Source organism: Mobula hypostoma, chromosome 22 (genome assembly GCF_963921235.1).
Source record: "Mobula hypostoma chromosome 22, sMobHyp1.1, whole genome shotgun sequence".
In the NCBI taxonomy this organism is placed as follows: Eukaryota; Metazoa; Chordata; class Chondrichthyes; order Myliobatiformes; family Myliobatidae; genus Mobula; species Mobula hypostoma.
This window is the reverse complement of record NC_086118.1, coordinates 30,897,594-30,923,793: the sequence shown is the minus strand read 5'-3', so window position 1 is coordinate 30,923,793 and position 26,200 is coordinate 30,897,594. Positions and strand designations below refer to the sequence as shown.

Genomic DNA, 26,200 nt, shown 5'->3' with positions numbered 1-26,200 from the left:
GTGTAGAAATGAAATATTGAAAATATCTTTGAACACCCTGCCAGTTGGTTGGCACAGGTTTTCAGAGCCCTACCAGATATTCCATCAGGGCCTGTTGCCTTGCAAGGGGTCACCCTCTTGAAAGACAGTCTGTTAAATTACCTGTTACATTTGCTGATTGTTTACATCTGAATTTCGCATTTTTATAGGCTTTGTCTTGAAAGTAGGCAGTTTGAAAATAAAAGTACTCTGAAGTCTGATCACATGGAAGAAAACTGACTGGATTGCAGTTATTAACATCTTTTCATTCCCGAGTTAGAAATATCGTTGAAGTGACCATTGTTCATTAACTAGGACCTGATGAAGGGTCTTGATCCAAAATGAAGGCTGCTCCTTTCCCTTCAGGGTGTAGCCTGACCTGCTGAGTTCCTTCAGCATTGTGTATCAGTGTTGCTCCAGGTTTTCAGCATCTGCAGTCTCTCTTGTATCTCTATAAAGAATCAGGCTACTTTGTCCTGCATGGTGATGTTACTCTGGAGTGTAGCATGAGTTGCAATTACCCACGGAGGGTAGTCCATCTTCTATCATCCCTCATCTCAGTTAATAGCTGAAACTTCCTTTGTGCTCAGATTGAACCTTTCCCATGGAAATATTCCCTCAAACTTCTTTGACTTAAATTTTTCAAGGCTCCTTGATGCCACAGATTCCAGTGTCATCACGTGTACCTTGCTTCGGTACTTGGTGCATTATTTAAATCAAGACTGATTTGAAAACAGGAGCGGGGTCATTCTGGAAGATCCCAAACTGGTGAGTAAATGCTTGAAAGTACAACCCTTGACAATGCTTTTGATGATAATTGGGAAGACTGGTTTGACCTACATACCTCAGTTATATTATACTAATTTGGATAGATGCTGGTGTTGCAGCTATTGTGGGACATTTTGGGTAGAAGTGAAACAAATAATGGAAAACAGTGCATTCAACAGCTCCTTGATATAGCGTGAAGTAAATTGACACCTATCTGTGAAGGTGAGAAGCTCAGGAAGTATTTGGATTGGTTCTTCCATTTATATTTCCAACTAAAGAAAATTACAAAGGCTTCAGCTTTGACTTTGGTATTCTTATACTGAACAATGTCATAATTGAGTATAGGAATGTTCATGGAGTTAAGACCATAAGACTTAAGAGCAGAATTAGGCCATCTGTCCCATCGAGTCTACTCTGCCACTCCATTGTGGCTGATATATTATCTCTCTCAACCTCAATCTCCTGACTTCTGTCCATAACTTTCGCTGGCCTGACTAATCAAGAATCTATCAAACTCTCTTTAAATATATTCGACTTGGCCTCCACAGCTTCACCACCCTCTAGGTAAAGAAATTTCTCATCTCTGTTCTTAATGGATGTCCCACAATTCTGAGGCTGTGCCCTCTGGTCCTAGACGGCTCCACTATAGGAACCATTCTCTCCACATCCATTCGGTCTACACCTTTCAATATTCGATAGGTTTCAATGAGATCACCGCTCATTCTTCTAAGCTCCAGCTAGTCCAGCCCCAGAGTCATCAAACACTTCTCATATGTTAACCATTTCATTCCTGGAGTCATTCTCATAAACCTCCATTGTTATATGCCAAATCATCTTTCCTTAGATAAAGGGCTCTAATCTGCTCACAATACTCCAAGTGTGGTCTGACCATTGCCTTATAAAGCCTCAGTATTACATCCTTGCTCTTATATTCTAGCCATCTAGAAATGAATGCTAACATTGCATTTACCTTACTGACCACTGACTCAAGCCACAAACCCTTCATCAGGTTCTAGTTAATGAACAATGGTCACGCCAATGATATTTCTAACTCATGAATGAAAAGATGTTAATAACTGCAATCCAGTCAGATTTCTTCCATGTGATTAGGGAATCCTGCATGAGGACTTCCAAGTCCCTTTGCATGTCCGATTTTTAAATTTTCTCTGTTTATAAAATAGTTTACACATTTATTCCTTCTACCACAGTGCAAAACGATAAACTTCCCAACACTATATTCCATTTTCTATTTCTTTGTCCATTCTCCTAATCTGTCTAAGATCTTCTGCTGACTATCTGTTTGTTCACCACTACCTACCCCTCCCCCAATATTCAATTTATTTGCAAACTTGACCACAAAACCATTACTGTAATTCCATCGTCCAAATCATTAATATATAACGTGCAAAAAAGTGGTCCCAACACTGACCCCTGCAGAACCGCACTAGTCACAGGCACCCAACCAGAAAGGCCCCCTTTATTTCCACTCTTTGCTTCCTGCCAGTCAGCCAGTTTTCTATTCATGCTAGTATCTTTTGTGTAATACCATGGTCTCTTATCTTGTTAAGCAGCCTAATTTGCGGCACCTTGTCAAAGGTCTTCTGAAAATCCAAGTAAAAACAACATCCCCTGACTCTCTTTTGTCTATCCCGCCTGGAACTTCATCAAATAATTCCAACAGATGTGTCAGGCAAGATTTCCCCTTAAGGAAACCATGCTGACTTTGGGCTATTCTATTATTTGCCTCTAAGTACCCTGAAACCTCATCCTTAATAACGGACTCCAACATCTTCCCAAGCAGTGAAGGCAGGCTAACTGGCCTATAATTTCCTTTTTTCTGCCTCCCTCTCTTCTTAAAGAATTGAGTGACATTTGCAATTTGCCACTCCAGATCCATTCCAGAAACTAGTGATTCTTAAAAGAGTATTACTGCCTCCACAATCCCTTCAGTTACCTCTTTCAGAAACTCGGGCTGTAGTCCATCTGGTCCAGGTGACTTATCAAACCTTTCAGCTTCCCAAGCACCTTCTACTTAGTAATATTAACTACCCTGATACTCTTGAGCTTCTGTATACTACTAGTGTATTCCACAGTGACAACTGATACAAAATACTTATCAAATTCATCCACCATTTCTTCATCTCCCATTACTGCCTCTCCAGTGTCACTTTCCAGTGGTCCAATATTCTTTTTCGCCCCTTTTACTCTTGAAATAGCAGAAAATTCTTCGGTATTCTCTTTTATATTATTGATTAGCTTACCTTCATGTTTCACCTTTTCTCTCCTTATAGCATTTTTGGTTACCTTCTCTTGGCTTTTAAAAGCACCCAATCCCCTAATTTCCCACTTATTTTTTGCTGTAGTATATGCCCTCTCATAACGGAGCCAAGGTGTTCCAGAGGGCAGCTTCTTCAAGCTCATCTGCAAAACAGCTTAATTTCTTCACTTTAATGTCTCTTTTTTTGCCTTTTCAAGGCGCATTGGCTTCTGTCAGAATCCATGATCCATAGCTGCACTCAAACTGTTTTATTAAGGCAGTGGTCCCCCCCCCCCCTGGAGCTTACTGACCAGTCATTTTTGATATCTCCAGGATGTGGCCTGGAAGATGCGCACCTTTGGGGTAAGGCCCTGCAGCCCCGTGGATGAATCAATTCCATGCCCATGTTGCCGACTGAGGCGTCAAGGGAGAAACGGAACATTGTGAATAGCAGATTGGCTGTCAGAGGCCTCTGTACTTGGGTTGGATCTCTCTCCCTCTCTCTCTCTCTAGCTATCTCTCTCTCAATCTCTCTATCTCTATCTCTCTATCTATCTATCTATCTCATCTCTCTCTATGGTAGGGAGAGTTTGCTGCCAATTCTCAAGTCAGAAAACTCAGAATAAAAGTGATGCAGCAGACTGTAACAATGTAATCAGCGAGTTGTTTTGTTTCATTGGTCTCCCCTCCCGCTGTGGCATGTCGAATTGTCAGGTGAACAATTAGTTTTTGTTGTACTGCAGATCATGGTCGTTCTATGGGGGCTTTGCTAATGCTTGCTTAGTGGGTGGTGGGTGCTGATGCTTCCTGCTGAAATGTAGGGGAGGGGAAGGGTTGATGCTTTGCTGCTGCTTGTGTGTGGGAGGGGGAAGAGGGGCCTTCAGGGTCCTAACGTTTTACTGTCATTCATTCTTCTGTTTTCGTGGATGTCTGCAAAGAACAAGAATTTCAAGTTGTACACTGTATACATTTTCTGGTATTAAATGGAACTATTGAACTATTAAACACTTCTCCTTTAATGTTGTCTTTGACTTCATTGTCAGCCACAATTGCATCATCCTCCCTTTAGAATACTTCTTCTCCTTTGGGTTGTATCTATCCTGCACCTTCCAAATTGCTCCCAGAAACTTCAGCCATTGTTGTTTTCTGATAGTCCCTGCTAATGTCCCCTTCCAATAAACTTTGGCCAGCTCCTCTCATGTCTCTATGATTTCCTTTACTCCACTGTAATACTGATACATCTGACTTTATCTTCTCCCTCTCAAACTGCAGGGTGAATTCTATCATATTGTGGCCACTGCCTCCTAAGAGTTCCTTTACCCAAAGCTCTCTAATCAAATCTGGTTCTTTACACAATATTCTGTCAGGAATTGCCTTTTCTCTCGCTGGCTCAACCACAAGCTGCTCTAAGAAAAAAGCCATCTGATAGCATTCTACAAGATCCCCCTCTTGGGATGCAGCATCAACCTGATTTTCCCAATCTACCTGCATATTGAAATCCCCCGTGATTACATAATCTTGGCCTTCTTACATGCCTTTTCTATCTTCTGCTGCAATTTGTTCAGTTGCCTGTATATAACCCCCATCAGGGTCTTTTTATCCTTGCAGTTCCTTAAGTCCACCCCCAAGGACTCTATGTCTTCTGATCTTATGTCACCTCTTTCTAAGGATTTGATTTCATTTTCTTACCAACAGAGCCACCCCACCCCATCTGCTTACCTGCCTGTTCTTTCGATACAGTCTGTGTTTCCTTGGATGTAAAGTTCCCAACTATGATCTTCGTTCAGCCATGACTCAGCGATGCCCACAATGTTATACTTGCTAATCTTAAACTGCACTACATCACCTACCTTATACCGTATATTGAGTGCATTCAAATATAGCACCTTCAGTCCAGTTTTCATCACAGTTTACTGTTTACATCCTTTACAGTTCATTGTTCTTTCACTTTAATCACTTGACTTCCACTACCTGTCATGACTGTGTGACAGGACAGCAGGACACAATCAAATCAATGGTCCTTCTACTGTCTGAAATATTTATTTATTGAGGTACAATGCAGAATAGGCCCTTCTGGCCCTGTAAGCTGTGCTGCCTAGCAACCCCCGATTTAACCCTAGCCTATCCACGGGACAATTCACAATGACCAGTTAATCTGCCATTTGGAATGTGGGAGGAAACCGGAGCACCTGGAGGAAACCCACACGGTCACAGGGAGAAGGTACAAGCTCCGTTGAACCCTGGTTGCTGGTACTGTAAAGCATTGCGCTAACCACTACGCTACTATACCACCCACAGTAGGTGTGTTGTCATGTATTCTTGTGCTGCAACTTCCCCTCTTGTGAGTTTTCATTGTATTGGACCAATGTTGAGAACTCCTCATTTATTCCCATCTAACACACATCAAAGTTGCTGGTGAACGCAGCAGGCCAGGCAGCATCTCTAGGAAGAGGTACAGTCGACGTTTCGGGCCAAGACCCTTTGTCAGGACTAACTGAAGGAAGAGCTAGTAAGAGATTTGAAAGTGGGAGGGGGAGGGGGAGATCCAAAATGATAGGAGAAGACAGGAGGGGGAGGGATGGAGCCAAGAGCTGGACAGTTGATTGGCAAAAGGGATATGAGAGGATCATGGGACAGGAGGCCCAGAGAGAAAGAAAAGGGGGAGTTCACCAGCAACTTTGATGTGTGTTGCTTGAATTTCCAGCATCTGCAGAATTCCTCGTGTTTATGTTTATTCCCATCTGTATGCAAGAGACATTATCCTTGGTCGTCTACAGACCAGACCGGGGAAAGGGCAACGGGCTTCCTTCCATGGAGTATCTGGTGTCAGTGGTTAGTTAGTGAAGAACATTGTGGGCAAAGAAGTACAGAAGTTTCTCCACAGACAACCACTGCCAGCAAGTGGTCATTGCATGTTGTTTATTGCAAGAGCTCTTATCAGTTTTACAGCACAGGTCGAGCACCCCTTATCCGAAGTGCTTGGGGCTGGAAATGTTTCAGATTTTGGAAATTTCGTATTTTGGAATATTTGGGATGGCACCCAAGTCCAAACATGAAATCCATTTAAATTACATAAACAGCTTATACCTATATCCTGAAGGTAGTTCTATATAATATTTTTTATAATTTTGTGCATAAAACAATAATGTGTACATTGAACCGCCTGGAAGGTAAATTATCACTACCTCGGCCGTCCGGGTGGACAGTCAGTGGCTGTTTGGCATCACTAATCACTATCATTCCCGACTCTGAATTGATGTGCAACTGAAGCAGTCTTTCCCTTACACTTGTTCATCACCCAATTGTACTGATGCAGTGATTCAGCGTGTTAGATCTTTATCAGCGACAATCTTGGCAAACTCGTCAATGAATTTCTCTGCTGCTTCATGATCAGCAGATGCTTTATCACCACAAGTATTTAACAATATAACTTAGTGTTTTTTTTCTTAAATTTCTGCTACCAGCCAGCTGAATATTCACAATCACCTTAAATTTTCAGTTTGTTGTGATAGATCATTGCTTGTTTCACGTTCAGCATACCATTAAATGGCATATGTTCATTCTGATGCTGACAAATCCACTCTTTCAATACCTGCTCGAGATCTTCATTTTTCACTTTATGCAGTGTTTTTCTATTTTTTATTGACTTCTGTTCATTACATATATAAGTTTATTTCTTAGAACTATTATGGTGTGCAGAGGCCCGTGCATTCACATGAACCTTCCCAGTGCCTTGTGGAATTTTCCTTTTGTGATGCTTTGTCAGTGCTCAAAAAGTTTTGGATTTTGGAGTTTCGGATAAGGGGTGCTCAGCCTGTATTACCCAGAAATGCTGAGTATCTCACGGTTAATGTGGCCTGCCATAGCTAATTGATGACAGATTGGAAATGAAACCTGGGATCATCTTTCTTTATGTAATTCAATTACACACAGTGAATTGTTATGTTGGTTGGTCAGCTGGAGTTAGGACCTGAGGGAGGGCTTCAGAAACATGGAGCAGGCAGTGGTCACTGAAATAGAGCAGCAGGGAATAAATGAAATGAGCCTGCTGAATCATTGTTAAAATGACAATGATTCAGAAAAAGGCTCAATATGGATGCTATGGCTTTTTTGCTAAGCATTCCAATTATCTACAAAGTTGCGTGGTGTAGTACAAAACTATTTTTTCTTAAAAGTAAAGACAAGGATTTCAATAAAAGGGGAAAAATGCCAAAAAATGGAAACAAAGGTAGAAAATACTGTACGATTGCTACATATATCATCATGGAGAAAACAAGTATATTTAATGCTGGTGTTGGGATCCATTTTGAAAGGTGAAGAATAAGACATTAAAAAACAGTATGAAATATATTATAATGATGCACATGTCTGAACTATACAAAGAATACATCGAGGAATTACAACATTCATGGTTTATCTCATACAAATAAAGAGCAACAGTATTAAAACTTCAAAGCAATAAAAAGGATCTTAAAGATCAACAGCAGTTAAAAAGGAAATAAAGAAAAAGGAAAGAAGAGGAAGAAATATAGGCAAACGCAAAATAAGATAGTGTTACATTTTTAATACTATCAGTGTTGAGGAATAGAAGTGGAACTAATTGTTCAGTTGATGTAGGAGTCTTAAATTAATTTTACAATTTAGGAATAGTAAGAAAGTTATGAGGTATGTGAAAGGGTAGGAAATTAGATTGTGGACAATTCTTTTGGCAAATTGGCAAAAGTGCCTTTGATACTGACAATTTTTAGAAGCAAAATAACAGAGATATTATAACTCTGCAAACTCTTAAAGGACAGATTGTGTAATCTAAACTGGAATGAGATCAGCCATTTTTTAATTCCAGCAAGGAATCTGAATGGGCTCAATTTAGATCAATGCTTTAGAATCACATTCGTGTATTCAGCATAGAAAGGCTTGTGATATTAGAGAGGCACTTGTATAGTGCTTCATTCTAACCAACACTATTCCAGATCTGTAACTATGAAAACGAAGGACTTAGTTAACACTTCGTATCTAGCTTACGCTGTGTGTTAATCTACAAAGCAGCTACTAGATTGTCCACCTGCCTCTTTCTACAGGGGAAGAGACACTTCCTGTAGCAGACATTAACACAATTTATTGGCAGAAAAGCTTTCACCGTAATCCAAAAAGCCCTCCTGATGATCACAAGCAAAGTGGATTAGTTTGAGCCATGGCAGTCAAAACCTAGCTGCATCAACTGAAGGAAATTGCCTGTAATTTGTAATTGAGGGGAGCTGTTAAAGTGAGCAGCAGGAGCCCTTGTATAACCATGTGACAAATCCACATCTCAGCAATACCCCCTGAGGGGGCAGAAAATCAAATGAGTCACAGCTTTCACTGAAATTTTGCTGGATGCTTAGTGACTTGTGATGATACCAATCATCAGCAAGCCTTGGCCCTAACCCAATCAGCTGCTTAATTTCTTTGCAGCAGTTTTAAAGGATTAAATGTATAAGTCTCTCTTAATGGATTTACTTGAGTTTGCAAATAATAGTGTTAACAAATTTCTGAGAATTGACACTGATGTTGCTGGGCAATCCTGGGACCAAGGGGAAATTTTGCATTTTTTGCAATATGACTGAAACTGATCATCTTCAAACAGTATCTTTAAAAATTACACCACTACTTGAAAAACTTACTTCTGAAATGTATAACCTGCATGGGGAGGGAAGCAAGAGTTACTTATATGTTGCCTATACAGTAGATGTATAGGTTTATATATATATATATATATATATATATATATATATGTGTGTGTGTGTGTGTATATATATGTGTGTGTGTGTGTGTGTGTGTGTGTGTGTGTGTGTGTGTGTGTGTGTGTGTATGTATGTATGTGTGTGTATATATATATATATATATGTTTATACACCAGAAGCTTTCCTATCATCCACTGTTTTTACTCCCGTTAGCTTCACAGCTGGCTTTATTATTCAGGGTGAGTGTTGGAATAATGAAGTCCGATGGCAGTGGGCTGCTGTTCATTTCAAGTATATTATTTGACGCAGACACAATACATTCAGTGTTCTTGCTTAAGTCAATGCACTAATTGAATCAAAATTATCAGCAAAGTCTGATCTCTCTGAAATGTGAGTTTTAGAGACTGTGATCTTATTTACAGCAGATGTACGTAGTTGTCTTGAGGCATCCACATCCCAAGGATAATTTGTAATAATTATCATGATTTAGAGAGAACACTTTTAACTTCTCACATGTGAAAGAATCTGGTATTTTACTAAGTACATCCAGAAAAGAAGTATATTTGGTTGATTTCAGGTATCCATGTTACATTATGTAGTTACAGAATATATTCCATATGTAAAGGCTAGCTTGGGTGAATTCAGTTTTAAAATATAGAACATAAGGACATAAGAAATAAGAGCAGGAGTAGGCCATCTGGCCCGTCAAGCCTGCTCTGCCATTCAATAAGATCATGGCTGATCTGGCCATGGACTCATCTCCACCTACCTGCCTTTTCCCCATAACCCTTAATTCCCCTACTATGCAAAAATCTATCCAGCCTTGTCTTAAAAATATATTACTGAGGTTGCCTCCACTGCTTCATTATTATAGATCTCATTCTATATGTTAGAAGCGTTCGCTAATTTGCATTTGTGTTATTATCTTCATTTTCTTTTTCTCCACTCCAAGTTTTGTTGGTGATGTCCAGAATCAGATACTTACAGAGGAGGACATTCATCCCCCCCTCCCACTGTGTCTCTGCTGGTTAAGAACAATGACTCTACCGATTCCACTTTCTAGTCTTGTTCTGCAGTTCTAATATAAGCATCCAGCTACTTTTTAAAAGCAATGAGGGTTTGTATCTTACAACCTTTGGATAAAATGCTCTCCTTATCTCTCTTCTTTTTACCTGTTTTTTCACTTCCCTGACAAAGAAAGGAACCCCTAGCTATTTGTTTTAGATGCTTCATAACTCTATACGTCAGTTAAATCTCTCCTCTGCTTCCACTGTACTGTAAAAAGCCTAAACTTTCCTCATAATTAAAATGTTTGAGACCTAACAATGTCCTTGTTTTCTCTACTGTACCCTGTCTGGTTTTATTATATCCTTCCCATAATCTGGTGAATCGGAATCAAAACAATCATTTTCAGTGCAGTCTAAGTCGTCAACAAAATCTCTTTGATTTTGCTTTAAGTGTTTTAAAAGTTTTTTTCACTCATCTGACTGACCTGTCTTGCTACCTCGACTCATCAGTGGAGATGTATCCTAAAGACCATCCACTGAAAATCTAACAAAAAATTAATGCTATTGATGAATTACCTCTTGTCTTCTCCTGGAAAACAAGCGACTACCTAACTTTGAATACTATTCAGGCAATAATAAAAAAAAAATTGCTAATTTTTGCAATCCTGAAACGTTGACAATTCCTTTCCCCTTGACAGATACTGCTCAACCCACTGAGTTCTTCCAGCAGATTGTTTGTTACTTAAGAATTGCTATTTGTTCCAACTGCTAAATCTCTATAGTTTATACTATTTCATTGTCATTTGATATTTTAAAATTCATCCTGGCCCTGTCAAGCAAAATGAACAACATTTGGCAAAATAAATCAAAGATTACTAATTCAAACTGCCCATTGTATTTTCATATTCTTGGGACAAAGTTTTACCAAGTGATTGTCTCTGCCCAGCAATTTTCAGCACTCCATTGAGTCTCTGTTGCTGTATGAATACAATTATCTATTGGGGCGGGGGGTGCGAAGCTTGCCTAAATTGCAATGAGGTCTTAAGTGGAAACTCACCCTAATTTAAAACCATACTGTGTATTTTTAATACACTAACTGATTTGTGAATTGGTAATATAGGGGGGAACTTAACCATCCACCCCCTCTAGAACAGTTAAATTTGTGATGGAAGCTTTCAATCTTTCCCATGAAACCAACCCACCTATAAGTGGTTCCAAGAGGCCGTTGAGAGATGTCTAATTCAACGAGGTGGGTTACTCATTTAACGTTTTCATGAGCCAACATGCCTCAAATTTCTCTCCTCCAGGTTACACCCAACATGACATCCTACATATATCCCATCCCTAATGGCCCCTACCTGATGATGAGGATGCCTACAATTGGACCATTCCCAAGATCAAGTTTACCTAAACCTTCTCCCCTGTAATTAGACTCTATAATTGGATTCATGATGCTTTTTATAGTCCCTTATCCTCCACAGAGGCAAGCCTCTGAACCCATGATGACAGAGATCCCAGGCAATACTGACCTCTTCTCTCAACATCTGTATCAACTTTGTGGTCACTGATACCCTGTCTCTTTTCCAGAGCTATCTCTGAATTCCCTGCGGTTGATTCTGTTCTTCATTCGCCTGGCCATCTCTCCCCTGTTTCAGTATCTCTGCTCCAGTTCCAGAATACATAATGCATCTGGCCTATGGGTTCTACTCCTGTGTTTTCCACCCAATGAGGCTGGCTTCCAAACAGCAATTAGAACAAATTCACACTGTGGAGTCTTGTACCCAGAATTCACTCCCACTTCCCAACCTTCATCAAAAATTAGTAAAGACTAGGGTTTTTAACCTCAAGATTTATTCACAGTTATAAACTTTATGTACCCAGAAAATGTTCTGGTTATTTGTGAGAACCACATAGCTGAAAACTAATAAAAAATTAAAAATTCAAATCGATTTCCTCCAGTACTGCCTGACCTGTTGAATGTTTCGATTTTCTGTTTTTATTTCTGATTGCCTGCATCTGCAGTTTAAAAAATTATACTTGGACTGGAGAATATTAAAATAATCTCAATTCAAATATTATCCACTTGGAGATCATGTGCCCAATGCACTGGCATTGTTCCTCTACAATCTGCGACTGAGTGTAGCCAAGACAGACACATGAAAGGCTCCTCCATGTCTGGGTTCTAAGTGAAAAGAGCTTTCGCAATCCCAGGCTATATTCTAATTGGTAGGGTAAAATTCTCTAATCTGCTTCCAAGTTAGCAATGTCACTCAGAGTTACAAGGTTGGAAATGAAAAACTAACATACTAGTTTATCTGAGAATGCATTTGAACGACGGAATTGGGTGAAGTAGTTTGAAGTTTATTCTGCATCCAGTTACTGCACCTGAAGTTGATTCTGTGTTGCCAAAATGGAAAGTGTTCACTTTGATAAGCACAAATGTACACAAAGTAAAATTAATTTTTTGCTGATTAATTCTTAATCATTCAATCATTCAAACTGTGTGACAATGCATTGAATATCATATTCTCATTTTTATACCTCTTCCTTACCCAAGTAATTTTTTAAAAAATATTAATTAACTTTGCCAGTTCTTCGTTTATTTATTTCTTCTAAAATATAATTTCTTTCACTTAAAATATTTTGCATTTAGTATTGGTATGGTTTAACTTTTTTTTCACTGCCCTGTCAGGCTTAAGAATTTTGCAGTACCTTTAAAACGCCAGTGGGATCAGTAACTGTATAAGCTTCGAACAGCCAATGCTGGAATAACAGTGGTGTAGCAGTTAGTGCAACACTATCACAGCGTGGGGTGTTCCAGAGTTCAGAGTTCAATTCCGGCTCCGTTCTGTAAGGAGTTTGTACATTCTCCCAGTGGAATCTGTGGGCCTTCCCTGGGTGCTCCAGTTTCCTCCCACAGTCCAAAGACATACCGGTTAGTAGGTTAATTGGCCATTGTAAATTGCCCCGCGATTCAGCTGGGGTTAAATTGGTGGGGCAGTGTAGCTCGAAGGGCCAGAAGAGCCTACTCTATATTAAATAAAGATTTAATCCCTATGTGATTGTAATGTTAAGTGTAATATTTTCTGCAAAAAGGAGTATTTAGAATTGACATCAGTTGCTGCCATTGCCCAGCTCTGCCCAGAAATGAACAGAGGGTATAAATTTTATTGGAAAGAAAGAGTTCAGCCTAAGGACAGACTCTGCCAAAGGTGAATAGATGAACAACCAAACTGTCTTCCATCAGTCTTCCTCTGAATTGGCACTACACAATGTTTATTGCAATATCAAACCATCTTTTCCCTCTTCCAAGTAAAATAATTCAAGGAACTGAATGCCTATTACTTACAGATATTGAAATTAAGGAACATTTGCAAACATCCTAAGTTTGAATGCCCTTCATTTTTTTTTCATGGGAGCTGTGCCAAAAGCCTTGCTTCAATTGGCTGGAACTCACAGTCATTTTCTGTATTGCATTTACCTCAGAACAAACAGGAGGTTTTCTGCTGTACTCTATCTTTTAAAAAGGCAGATGGTAACACTTAACAGTTCTGAAGTCAAAAGTATCTATGTGGGAGATGGGGTGCCAATATTACATTTCTCCTAATACTTATGACTATGGGACGTAAATGTATAATTAAAATTCACGTCGTTATTTCAAAAATTATTCTAACACTTAATTTTATGCACACCCTCCAATCAATTGTGAGTTACACTGTGACAATAACACAGTGATCTAATATGTTCTCTTCAAGTATACTTCATTAACTAATAAATTTGTTTGATGGTGGGTCCATTAGGATTTCCTTAGAATAGCTAGTTTCAGAAATCAGTTTACTAAAATGGCAATATAATTCTAACAAATTTGTTTTTGCAGAGGTTCGAGAGAAGATGCATTTGCCAATGTTACAGAAATTACGTATGACTGGACTCTCAAGAACAAATAATTATTTGAGTTTGAACTACTACACTGATGTGCAATTTCTCCCTCGGGTGTGAGGCACAGAAAGCTATGGCCTAGTTTTTCCAACCATAATGCCAACGATAACCCATTAAAATGAATAGGCTGCTGTCGGTTTTACAATTGGAAAAGCTGGGGCAGTAGTTATAAAATTTCATTTCTGCTTTAGCAAAATCTGGGTAAACTGTTTTACTATCATCTCAAGAGGCTATTTTATTTCCTAATCCACTAATTTCCTGTCTTGACGCCATTGACTTCAAGATCGAGTAAACATCTACCTCCCTCTACTCGTTTATTCAAGTGACTAGCCCTCTTTCAGTGATTGTTCACAGATTATTTGACAGCAAGAGCACATTTGAAAGGGGAATGAAACTTGGTTCCTTGTGCATAATCCAGCTACTCACTGGATAAACATAAATTCATTAAGTAATTCAAAGAATCGTGTTATCAAGCAGTTTCCTGCTACACTTCTTGTTGACTACAGCATGGATTAGTTGATTACAACTCTCTTCATAATATGGATTCATTCATATTGGTTATAGTGTTTTGTTTATTTTATGCAGAAACATAACTGCAGTTATGTCAATCCAAAAGTAACAATGAATTTACAACAACAGACACTTGGCCTTTTAAAACATTGCATACTAATCTCGCAAATCTTTCATCCACTCAATGTCTGACTGTCATCATCCATGTGATTCAAATTAGTGATGGCAGAGGACCTTCAAAAACGTTTCACTGAATTTTAGTTCTATGTTTCTTCCTCAACGATCAGGCTATGAAATCAGGTAGTGCAGTCTCTGTTCCAAAACCATTCTGACATGTCTATCCACGGCCTCCTCTACTGTAAAGATGAAGCCACACTCAGGTTGGAGGAACAACACCTTATATTCCGTCTGGGTAGCCTCCAACCTGATGGCATGAACATCGACTTCTCTAACTTCCGCTAATGCCCCACCTCCCCCTCGTACCCCATCTGTTATTTATTTTTATATACACATTCTTTCTCTCACTCTCCTTTTTCTCCCTCTGACCCTCTGACTATAACCCTTGCCCATCCTCTGGGTTCCCCCCCTCCTTGTCTTTCTTCCCAGACCTCCTGTCCCATGATCCTCTCGTATCCCCTTTTGCCTATCACCTGTCCAGCTCTTGGCTCCATCCCACCCCTTCCTGTCTTCTCCTATCATTTTGGATCTCCCCCTCCCCCTCCCACTTTCAAATCTCTTACTAACTCTTCCCTCAGTTAGTCCTGATGAAGGGTCTCGGCCCAAAACGTCGACTGTACCTCTTCCTAGAGATGCTGCCTGGCCTGCTGCGTTCACCAGCAACTTTGGTGTGTGTTGCTTGACTCTAGAATAAACTAGTTTTGTTTGTAAGAGTAATGAAGATGTTCTAACATTCATATTCAATTGACTGATGCCTTGACTGAAAGACCAGGGAGATTTCTAAACCAATGGATGGAGAACTTGTGCACTGATACTATAAAGCATAATTTCAACTCAAAGGAATTCCAATTGTTAATGTGCCCTCATATAACTGGTACCGTCTACTGAATAAAAATTCTTGAAATGTTTGATGTAATAACTACTGCAAATTCACAGGGCAAAAGGTTTAACTTGTCAAGTTTAGTTTAAAAATTTCTGGAAAATGTTGGCTGGTATAGTTGCTCAATGTTTTCTCTGGTATGTTATTTTTTTGGTATGCTGGCCTTCATTCTTGGTTGTATAACTGAACAGGCTCTGCCCACAGACTGGCAATGGTATGCATTAATAATCAGTTAGTGAACGCCATCTGCTCTGTCATTAGTACTGGCAAAGAAATGGTGAAACTGATTGGTCATTCTCCTTTGAATATCTTGGGTTGCTCTGTGTTGAATCCAAACCAGAATTCCTCTGTGATCAGCAGCTTTTCTTCTTTCTCATGAGCAGGCCCTCGGGATTCAGGATGACTGACTTCCATGCCAGTTTTGTGGGCTGTGAGGTGACCAATGACACTCGCAGATTCTACCACAAGTGGGGCAGGATGTGCATCATGGGACCGGTGAGTAAGTGGTTTGGGTGGTAGTCCTTCTGTCATTTGTATTTCGTTATTTGCACTCCCAGAGAATGGACTCAATGTTCTTAATTCCATCCCTCTTAATGCTTCTCTGTTTCAGTGGTCAGGGATTTGTACTATTTGGTGGGGATGATATACTTTTTCAAGGAAACTTTTAGAATATTTTAGAATCCCTTCCTAGGTCTGATGCTTTGATGAAACTCAAAAATGCCTATTTTAGAGTTCAGGTCTGGGCATTTCAATAACATGACCTACCCATTGAGTGTGTTGGGTGTAATTGGGGCCTCAGGCCTGTGTACGTTGAAAGGGGATGCTGATGTTGGTTTTCTTATCCTGCCAGTTGGAGGATTTTACACAATTATTACTATGTTTTTTAATCATAGAGTGCTACAGCAGAGAAAAAGGCCATTTGGTCCATCTAGCCCATTCTGACCCAATCTTCTGCCCGGTGCCATCCACTGCACCTGACCATATTCCTCTAAACCCCAGCCATCCATGTACCCATCCAAACTTCTCTTAACTGTTACAATTGAACCTATATCTACCATTAATGCTTATTCCACACTTCCACTACCCTCTGAGTGGAGAAGTTTCTCCCCAGATTCCCTTAAATGTTTCACCTTTCACCCTAAACCTATGACCTCTAGCTTTAGTCCCACTCAACCTGAGGGGAAAAGACATGCATGCATTCACCCTATTTATAACCCTCATAATTTTGTACACCTGTCTAAGAACTCCGCTCATTCTCCTGTGCTCCAGAGAATAAAGTCCTGACCTGTTCAACCTTTCCTGATAAATCAGGTCCTCAAGTCCCAGCAACATCTTTGTTTCTCTGCAACATACAGAGAGCACTGCTGTCCAGTTAGCCATGAAGTTGTGCTGGATTTCAAAGTTCAAAGTAAAGTTTTTATTGCTGTACATTTTTGTCACCATTTACTACCTTGATATTCCTTTTCTTGCAGACATTCACAGTAAATACAAAGAAACAGAATAGAAAATTTTTTTTAAAAAAACACACATAAGCCGGGCAAACAACCAATCTGCAAATGACAAATTGTAAAAATACAAGAAGAAAAAACAAACAAAATAATAAATAAATAAATAAATAAACATTAAATATCAAAAACATGAGACGAAAAGTCCGTGAAAGTGAGTCCATAGGTTGTAGGAACAATTGAGTATTGGGGTGAGTGAAGTTTCTAGGGGTAATAACAACTGTTCCTGAATCAGGTGGTGTGGATCCTGAGGCTCTTGTACTTCCTTTTTGATGGCAGCAGCAAGAAGAGGCCACAGCCTGAATGGTGGAGGTCCTTGATGATCGATGCTGCTTTCCTGCGACAGGGCTCCTTGTAGATGTGCTCAGTAGTGGAGAAGCCTTTACCCATGATGGACTGGGCCATATCAACTACTTTTTGTAGGCTTTTCTGTTCCAGGCCGTGATGCAACTAATCAGTATACTCTCCACTGCATCAAATGCCTTCACCTTCAAACGAACGGCTAAAAATTGTGCTAGTGCATCGAAGGTGATGGTGAGTCTCATCATCAACGTCTAGCTTCATTAAAAACTGGCTCCTGATAATGTGGGACTTAACCCCTGTTTTCCAGGGTTATATTCTGGGCCTTTATTGCTAAAGAATGGCAATGCACAGCAGAGGCAAGTGAACTGAGGACTTTTGTTTGTAGATGTTAATTAAAAAGCACATTCTCCAGTATGCTTCAGTGAACTAGTTGATAGTAACTTGGAGTCTGGCTTCCATATGTGCATTTAGGCAGACATGGTCTGTGTACTGAGTTTGATGCCTGAAGCTGGTTTTGGAATAGAGTGGACACTTTGAGCAGTTTCCAATCTAGAAGGTTTTCAGAGGCATTATAGCAAAATTGACTGAGAAAGCTCCTGTGGTAATGATGCAGCCATGCTCAACACTAATCTATACTTGTGGGCCATTGGTTATGCTTTCAGCTTGCATACAATCACGAAGCAGATGTGATGAAAAGGCAAGTTTTAACAAAATCAACCTATTGTGAGGTCAAAAAAGACCATTTGAAGATCCAGAATCAGGTTCATTTATTTGTCATATACATCAAAACATACAGTGAAATGTGTTGTTTGCATTAACAGCCAGCACGGGCTAAGAATGTGCTGGAGGCAGCCCGCAACTATTGCCACACATTCCGGTGCCCAACATCGCATGCCCACCACGTTGACAGACAACTCAAGCAACAACAACAAAACAAGCCCCGACCCACCCAGCTACGCACACACTCAAGCAGTCTTCCAGCCCAAGGACAAGCTGTCTCCGGCCTCCAGCCTCAAGCGGACTTGCAGACTTGCAGGCATCAGACCTTCAACTTCCCCAGTGGACTTGCAGACTCAGGGCTCTGGACATCGGGTCTCAACTTCCAGACTTCTGCCTTCAGACTTCGATCTTTGGTATTGACTCCAGAACTTGCTTGAAGATGATGAATGAGGTCCTTGGATAAGGACCCTGACCTCTGGAGTCTCTGATGACTGGGACCCTGAACACTAGGCCTTAAACTCTGGTCCTGCAAACTTAGATACCTGGTTTGGGGGTGGGGGGAGGGCTCCAACCCTCATGCCTCCTGACCACGTGGAACACCGATCTCAGAACTGATGATGACTCATTGACCTGGCGTCTTCACTGGTCTGCCAGCCCCACATCCAACCACAGATGTCCTTCATCCCACATCCACGATGCTGCCCTTTCAGCATGGAATGGAGGCCTAGACTCCAGCCTGACCTTTGATTCCCCCATATGCCCGTTCCTAACCTGACCTTTAATTCCCCCATATCCCTGTTTCCAAACCCTAACGTAACCCCTAACTCTCCTATCTGTCCCCAAAAACCATAACTACCAACCTGAAAAAATCAGCTAAGTTTAACCTCACGGAGACTGCAGCTTAGCACCATCTTGACTGGAAGCTGGTGGAGGAACTTCATATGGTTGATGCTGTTTTATGTACTTCTCTTGGAGGTGAAGTTCATTCGCACTATACCTCCACATGGGTAGAATCCACATGGTGATTTGGAAAACAGTGGTCCTTGGTCAGTGGGAGTTAACGGAGGTGACTTTGCAGGAGAAGACGACAAGGGAACCCTTCCGTAGTCATGTCAACTGGATTTAGCTTCTCTCAAAGTGGTCACTATTACAGCAACTCTAAAATACTGTGGTATGTCCTCTTCCAAAGATGAGGCTGTAAGAACTTAAGCAAAGATTCCATCTGCTCCCAAAGCTTTTGATTTTAGAGATATGTGGCAGTAGTCACTGCAACATTCATAGTGCACCTGATGGAAATATTTTATTGTCTCTGACCTAAATAAAGGTTGTGCTTAGACATGGTGCCATAAATTTTGCACTTGACTATCTTTAAAACAAGGTGATGGTTATGTCAAGACTGAAGCATTTTTTCAGGAGGGAGATGCACCTTTTCCTATCCTATCTATGCACTTTTTCCAACCCTAGCATTGAAGTTTCCCAAGTGAATCAGTTTGTCTCCATCTAGTATTCAAACCAAGGCTTTGTGATAGACTCAGACATGAGATCATGAATTGTTCATTTATCCCACAAGAAGAGTTGCTGAATGCCAGACTTACTAATTATTGAAAACAAGCCCCACCTCGCAATGTTCCTCTCCTATTTTGCTCTTCCAGAAGGTGCATCCATTGTTTATCTTTGTGTTTAGTCATCTCTAGCCTACTGCTTCTCAGAAGGGGTACTGAAGACAAAGTCAACAGGACTGATGTCCGTGGCTATGATAATGGAGTGACATTCAGTACTCATTCTCCAATAGCCATTGCTCCCATATGGTTCAGATAATGGACTCTGCACTCTAGTAAGAGAAACCTATTCAAGAGCAGTGTTGTCTATTGGAGTCCTGACATCTCAAGCTCCACACCACTAAAAAGCAACCAGCAAAAGCCTAATCACTACAGTTCAGCAATATTATGACCAGTATAACCATTTTTGGCTTTCTTTGTTCTAGTTAGGTTTTCTTGTAAAAGTTGTGTATAATTTAGGTTCATTGATGTTTTTCTTGTGAATGCTGCTAAAATGATAGCATGTGCCTGTGATGCTGCCACAAATGGTTTTCATTGCACCTGTACGTACATGTACTTGTGCATATGACAAAAAAACTAAACTTTGTTTGCTACCTCATCCTTAGTCCCTATCCACCCTCTCAACGTCTCCTTAATCCATTCTGACTTTGAACTTGTCCATCCTGAACACCACCTCTTTCTGTGTCCCCCTTGTTCCCACCTCTATCCACCAACCCTCTCTTCCAGATGCTTGGCCTCCCCATGCCTTTTTTAGATCCTGCTGCTTTCAGTCACCTCTGGCCCTCTGTTCTCCCTCCACCACAACTTTTCCTCCCCTCTTCTTAAAACTCCTCCCCCAAGTCCTCCCACTTTGTCTCCAACCCCCCTCCACTAGAGCACCGTCACTGAATCGCACTCCCCATGGTGCACAATGGCTGTTCCCGCACCCATGGCACGCATGGTCCTTGTCCTCGCGGTCCCACCACACACCTGCCCTAGCTTCCTGTACATGCCCGCCTGCATCCAGCAGGTGCCTTCCCTGCTCCCCCGTCTGTGCTCCCACTTCCGTGCACACTTAGTCCTCTCATGCCATGCGGTCTGACCCTATATCCTGTCTCAGTACACATCCCCTCTTTTCCCATTCCTCCTGTATACCTTTGCCCGTACCTATTCCCATTCCCCCGACACCCCTTCTCCCTCCCCCACCCCCATCCATAGGTCTACCATTTGCTCCTGACAATGCCAGCAGTCCCGTTGCGCAGTTGGGTGTGGGAACATCCGCATTCTCCTATTGACACTACCGCAACAGTAGTTAGAAATTAGATAAAATAGATTGTATGTTGATACAATTACATCTAGTAGCAACTTGTTTTACATTTTCAATGGTTCAAAAAACGGATACTGCACAGTATTATAGGAAACAAACTTAAAATTAAGTTATTATCCTCCATAAATTCATTCCCTTTCATTCCAATGTAAAAAAATACTCTGACGATGACCAATTTTAATAATGTTCATTCCAGTCAGCACGGACCAGAATTTGAATCTATAAATTACGATCAAATTCTCCATTCAGTTTCACTTGTGCATGAGGGCAGAAGCTGGTTCCAAAACCACAGTGCTCTAAAATTTGGCGACAGTTCAAGTATTTGAGAAAATGTAATACATTTTGGATTACTCTGGTTTCCCAGTGAATCACCTCTATGAAATGAAGCGATAATTAGCTGAGAGGGGGAAAAAGAGAGAAGAGTGTGTGTGTGTGTGTGTGTGTGTGTGTGTGTGTGTGTGTGTGTGTGTGTGTGTGTTTGTGTGTGTGTGTGTGTGTGTGTGAGAGAGAGAGAGAGAGGGAGTGAGAGAGAGAGAGAGAGAGAGTGTTTGTGTGAGCGTGCGCTGAACTACATCAAAAATGCTACTTTGAAAATATCACATGATGCATAACAATCTGCAACTGTGGTAAATAAACAAACAAAAGGCTCCATGGACTATTAAAGAATCAAGCAATCTTTCAAAGGAAACCTTTTGGGGAAAGAATTCGTCTGTTCACTAATTGTAACAAAATTCAAAACAGTTTCTTCATAAACAGACTTATCTTCTGCTGCACATCAGAACAAACTGAACTACAGTGCAGCTCGCTCCTTTAGCTACCCTCTAAAGTGCTGCAACTAGAGCTTCCAACCTTACAGGCATTTTTTTTCATACAAGTGATAACCACACTCAGGAAATACCCCATGGAGTTAATGGGGCCACTGAGACAAAGTGGAACGTGGAAATTATACATAAGATGCACAAAAGTTAGGAAATGTGCTTTAACGTTTAAATGCACATTGACATTCAAAGTAAACTTAGAACGCTGACAGGCAGAAAATAAGCTGACCAACTTATTCTAGCTGCAGCCTACTGGTTTTTAAATCTAAACTTGCTATGTTCATTGGCATAAGATTCAGACTTTCTGGGAGCCACGAGTGTCTTCAGACATCAAAAACACCATCTGCAGAATACACACACTTTCTTGCAACAAGTCACACCGGACACCAACTTGGTGAACACTTTGGTCTCTGCCCGTTGGAAGGTTGAGAGAAGTCAGTTCAGTAAGTCAGTGTGGGTTGCCAATTAGATTTCAATGTTTCCAGCTTGGCTCCTGGCATCAGGTGTGAAATTTTTAATTTAGGGTCATCCCATACCTGCATGATCATTCTTGCATGGTTTCCTCTGACTGTTGCTTTAATTCCACAGTGTTTGGTGTCTTCTCTGGTTGTGCCAAGTTGCAAAGAGCCAGCTTAGGTGGTATGGCAGCTCCTGAAGGACTTCAGGGTGTTATGTATTCATGTACAGTTTGACCCTTACAGGTTGTTGTCAAGCTTTCCTGAGTGTTACATACTGAATGTAAGGTGGGACGGCATTCTGGGTAGATGACTTAGAAGCAAAATAAACAGTTGTATGAATGAACCTTTCCCGGGCTTCCAGCTAGGTACAGGTATCAATTTTAACGGATGCTTCGACGACAAATTCTGCCATCATCATCAGTGATGATGCATAAGCATGTCTAGTCTGGTGGTGTTTATACCCCCTTCATCTGACCCTCCTGATTGGTTAGTCTTCATCCAATCAGGTTTCCGCTGTCCCACCTTGTTTACAATCGAATTCTAATTCTTACTTAGAGTGAGACCTTTGTCTTTGTTCAAGTTCTGTTTCTCTAATTTTATTTGAATGCTTCCTTCACCTGATTGGATAAGCACTCACCAATCAGGAGGGACAGACGACAGGGTTATAAATACCACCAGACTAGTCACGCCTAGGCATCATCCTTGATGAAGATGGCAGAGTTTGTCATTGAAATGTTGGTTAAAATCAGTATTTATATATCATACACACCCAGAAAGCACTAGATCCTTTTTCATTTCGCTGCATATTTGTTTCTTATCTCTCTATCACTTGTCTGTGTTATTCACATTCACCAGGCGTCTCAGTACCACAAACATGACAATTAGTGATGAGGTGACACATCCTCACACGATATTTATTACTTTGTTTCCTTTGGCAAGAAAAGTCTGTGTGTAATGTTGGCGGTGTGTACTTTGCAATGTAGGTGATCAAATAGAAGATGCCACACGTCACATGAAAACAGCCACAGAAAGTATGGTGAGTGAAGAATTGAAGGGAGAGAATGGGACAGTTAAATAAAACAAATAAGAGAGGAAGAGAGAGAGAGAGAGGGAGCTGGATAAGTCTAGTTAACTTTCCTGGAACATGATTGCATTTGAATGCTTGGAAGTATGGGACCATAGGATGGAACGACAGAGCAATGGGGTTCATATACTGAAGGATTAGAATATTTTGCATTTGGAAATTAAGTTTCAGATGATATTTGTGATGAGTACAAATTTATTACACAGTCTAGTGTAACTTAAGTCTGGCGATAAGCCTTATGAGGAAATAGTTAAAGTCTTAAAGGACCACTATTCACCTGAACCTTTAATTAATCTTGAGAGGTTTAGATTTCATAAAAGGAATCAAGAAGGTGAGCCTATTTCATAGTTTGTGGTAGTGCTGAAGCAACTGTCTGATTGTCTGAACACTGTGACTTCGGGCAGTTGCTGAGTGACACATTATGGTCTATATCGTGAGGCAATTCAGAAACTTTTGCTTTCAGAAGACAGACTAACATTACATAAGGCAATTGAAATTAGTACATCTATAGAGATGGGAGCTAAAGAAGCACAGCTGTTACGCATATCTTCCCAAGTTCGTAAAGTTTCTACTGACTTAAGAGTAAGACACCTATTGGCAATCAAAGTTACCATTGTGGCAAAACTAGGCATTCAGCAAAAGAACAACGGTATAAGGATTTAGATTGCCAAAGCTGTGGCAAAAAAGGATATACTGAACATGCCCGTGAAAGTAAAAGGATACTGTCAACCAAAAACATTGTAATAAAGAAAAATACCTTCTGGAAAAGCAAAACGAAACATGTGATTAAGATGCTGAAGATGGACAGAGTGACTCTCACTCTGTGGTGGAAGAAGCTTTGCAAGTATTATCTGTTTCAGGACACAAAGTCGGCAGTAGGGTGACCCCGTGATCGGATGGGATCACAGTGAAGATGCAGGTGGACATGGGTGCTGCAATATCATTGCTGTCAGAGACAGTTTACAAGGCAAGTTTGCAGCACCCCACCTCAGAGGGGGCAAGGTTGGCTTACGTTGATGAGATGGTTCCAGTGAGGGGATTAGTACATGTCACAGTGGAGATTAACGGACAGAGAAAGAAACTTCCACTGTACATTGTTAAAGGTAGTTATCCAGTATTTCTGGGCCGCTTGAGGTTTTCAGCAGCTCAAACTCGACTGGCAAGAGGTGCACTTGGTTGATGGGAGCACTGGTCTACAAGAGGTATCGAAGAAACACGCAGAAATATTCAATGGAGAACTGGACACTATGAGAGGAATCACTGTTAAGCCCGACACAACACCCATATGTCTGAAGGCAAGACCTGCTCCATACATCCTCAAACCAAAGGTAGAGGCTGAAATGGAAAGACTGGTCCAGAGTATTGGAATCAGTGTAAGTAAACAGGCAACTCCAGTGGTTCCTATCCTAAAAAGGGGTCGGTCCTTAAGGCTTCAAGGTAACCATTAACCCGGTTCTTGTGGCGGAACAATACCCGCTTCCACTCGTTGATGACCTTGTTGCTGGTTTGGCTGGAGGACAGACATTTTGCAAGATTGACTTGTGCAATTGGGTGACCCTGTGGTTGGATGGGGTCACCCAATTGCGCAAGGCTTGCAGATGCATGTGGAGCCAGAGGCAGAGGAACTGTTGACCAGAGTGACTCACAAAGGAACGTTCAGGTACTGAAGGCTTCCATTTGGCATCACCTTGACTCCTGCCCTTTTTCAGCGAGCAATGGACCAGATCCTGAGCGGGTTAACAGGGATATTTGGATAAGTTACTCATTCCTGGGAAGAATGAGCATGAGCACCTACAAAATGTGGCTGCTACACTGCAAAGACTCAAGTATATGGGCTAGGTGTGCATTCGACTGAATATTTGGGCCATGTGATTGAAAACTCTCGGCTTCACAGGGCACCATCAAAGATGAAGGCATTCACGGAGGCTCCTTCACCACAGAATGCAAGTCAATTAAGATCTTTCTGAGGACTACTAATATACTACGCAAAGTTTGTTCTTAACTTAGGTAGCATACTGAACCACTTCATGAGCTTTTAAATAAATCAACACACCGTCAATGGACAGATTGCTGTGAACAGGCCTTTTTAAAAAGGCCAAAACAGCTTTGTCACAATCTGAAGCACTCACACACTTCAACCCGTCAATGCCCGTTCATTTGGCCTGTGACACATCACCCTATGGTGTTAGGGCAGTTATCTCACACCTCATGCCATCAGGTGAAGCACATCCAATCGCTTTCACACCGAGGACACTAAACAAGACAGAAAGCCAGTAGGCCCAGATTGAGTGGGAAGCGCTCACAATTTTCTTTGGAATTAAGAAATTCCATCAATTCCTCTCTGGTTAACGATTGACAAATCTTCACCCCTTGACGTCAATTTTTGGTCCACATGTGGGCATTCCTTCCCTGGCTGCTGGTCGAATGCAACGTTGGACTCTGTTATCATCTGCACATCAGTACGATATATAGCACAGGAGGTCTGAGCACCATTCAAATGCTGATGGGCTATTCAGACTTTCCTTAGCTGATATAGCACCAGAGTCATCCGTGAAAGAGATCTTTTACTTCAAAGAACTACTGACAGCTCCGAAAACTGTGGCACAAGTCTGGAAGCACAGACTGACCCTGTTCTATCTAAAGTGTGGACAGAGAAAGGAGACCCAACCATGGAATTGTTACCTTACCTGACTCAATCGAAGGAGCTCACAGTCCAAGCAGGATGTTTACTATGGGGCTACTGTGTTGTCATTCCTCCACCATTAAGAAAGCAAATTCTTGACGAGCTACATGCATAACACTGTGGCATAGTGCACATGAAAGAAATTGCACACAATTACTTCCGGTGGCCAGGACTGGATGTAACCATTAAAGACAATGACAAAGTTTGTCCAAATTGTCAGCGAGTGAGAAACGTTATCATAGGATCACAGAATCCCTACAGCACAATACAGGCCCTTCGGCCCACAATGCTGTGCCGAACATGTACTTACTTTAGAAATTACCTAGGGTTACCCATAGCCTTCTATTTTTCTAAGCTCCATGTACCTATCCAGGAGTCTCTTAAAAGACCCTATTGTATCTGCCTCCACCACCATTGCCAGCTGCCCATTCCACGCACTCACCACTCTCTGCGTAAAACACTTACCCCTGACATCTCTTCTGTACCAA

General features: G+C 41.0%; 1 protein-coding gene and 1 long non-coding RNA gene across 4 annotated transcripts in view; one reads left to right on the top strand and one right to left on the bottom strand.

The window, feature by feature from the left end:
- The window catches only part of LOC134360246 (netrin-1), a 201,512-nt gene that overhangs the window by 12,495 nt on the left and 162,817 nt on the right, over positions 1–26,200 (bottom strand). The window lies entirely within an intron of this gene.
- The window catches only part of LOC134360247 (uncharacterized), a 32,707-nt gene continuing 21,848 nt past the window's right edge, over positions 15,342–26,200 (top strand). The window contains exon 1 of the long non-coding RNA XR_010021287.1: positions 15,342–15,771. This is a non-coding gene — a long non-coding RNA (uncharacterized LOC134360247). The remainder of the gene's footprint in view (positions 15,772–26,200) is intronic.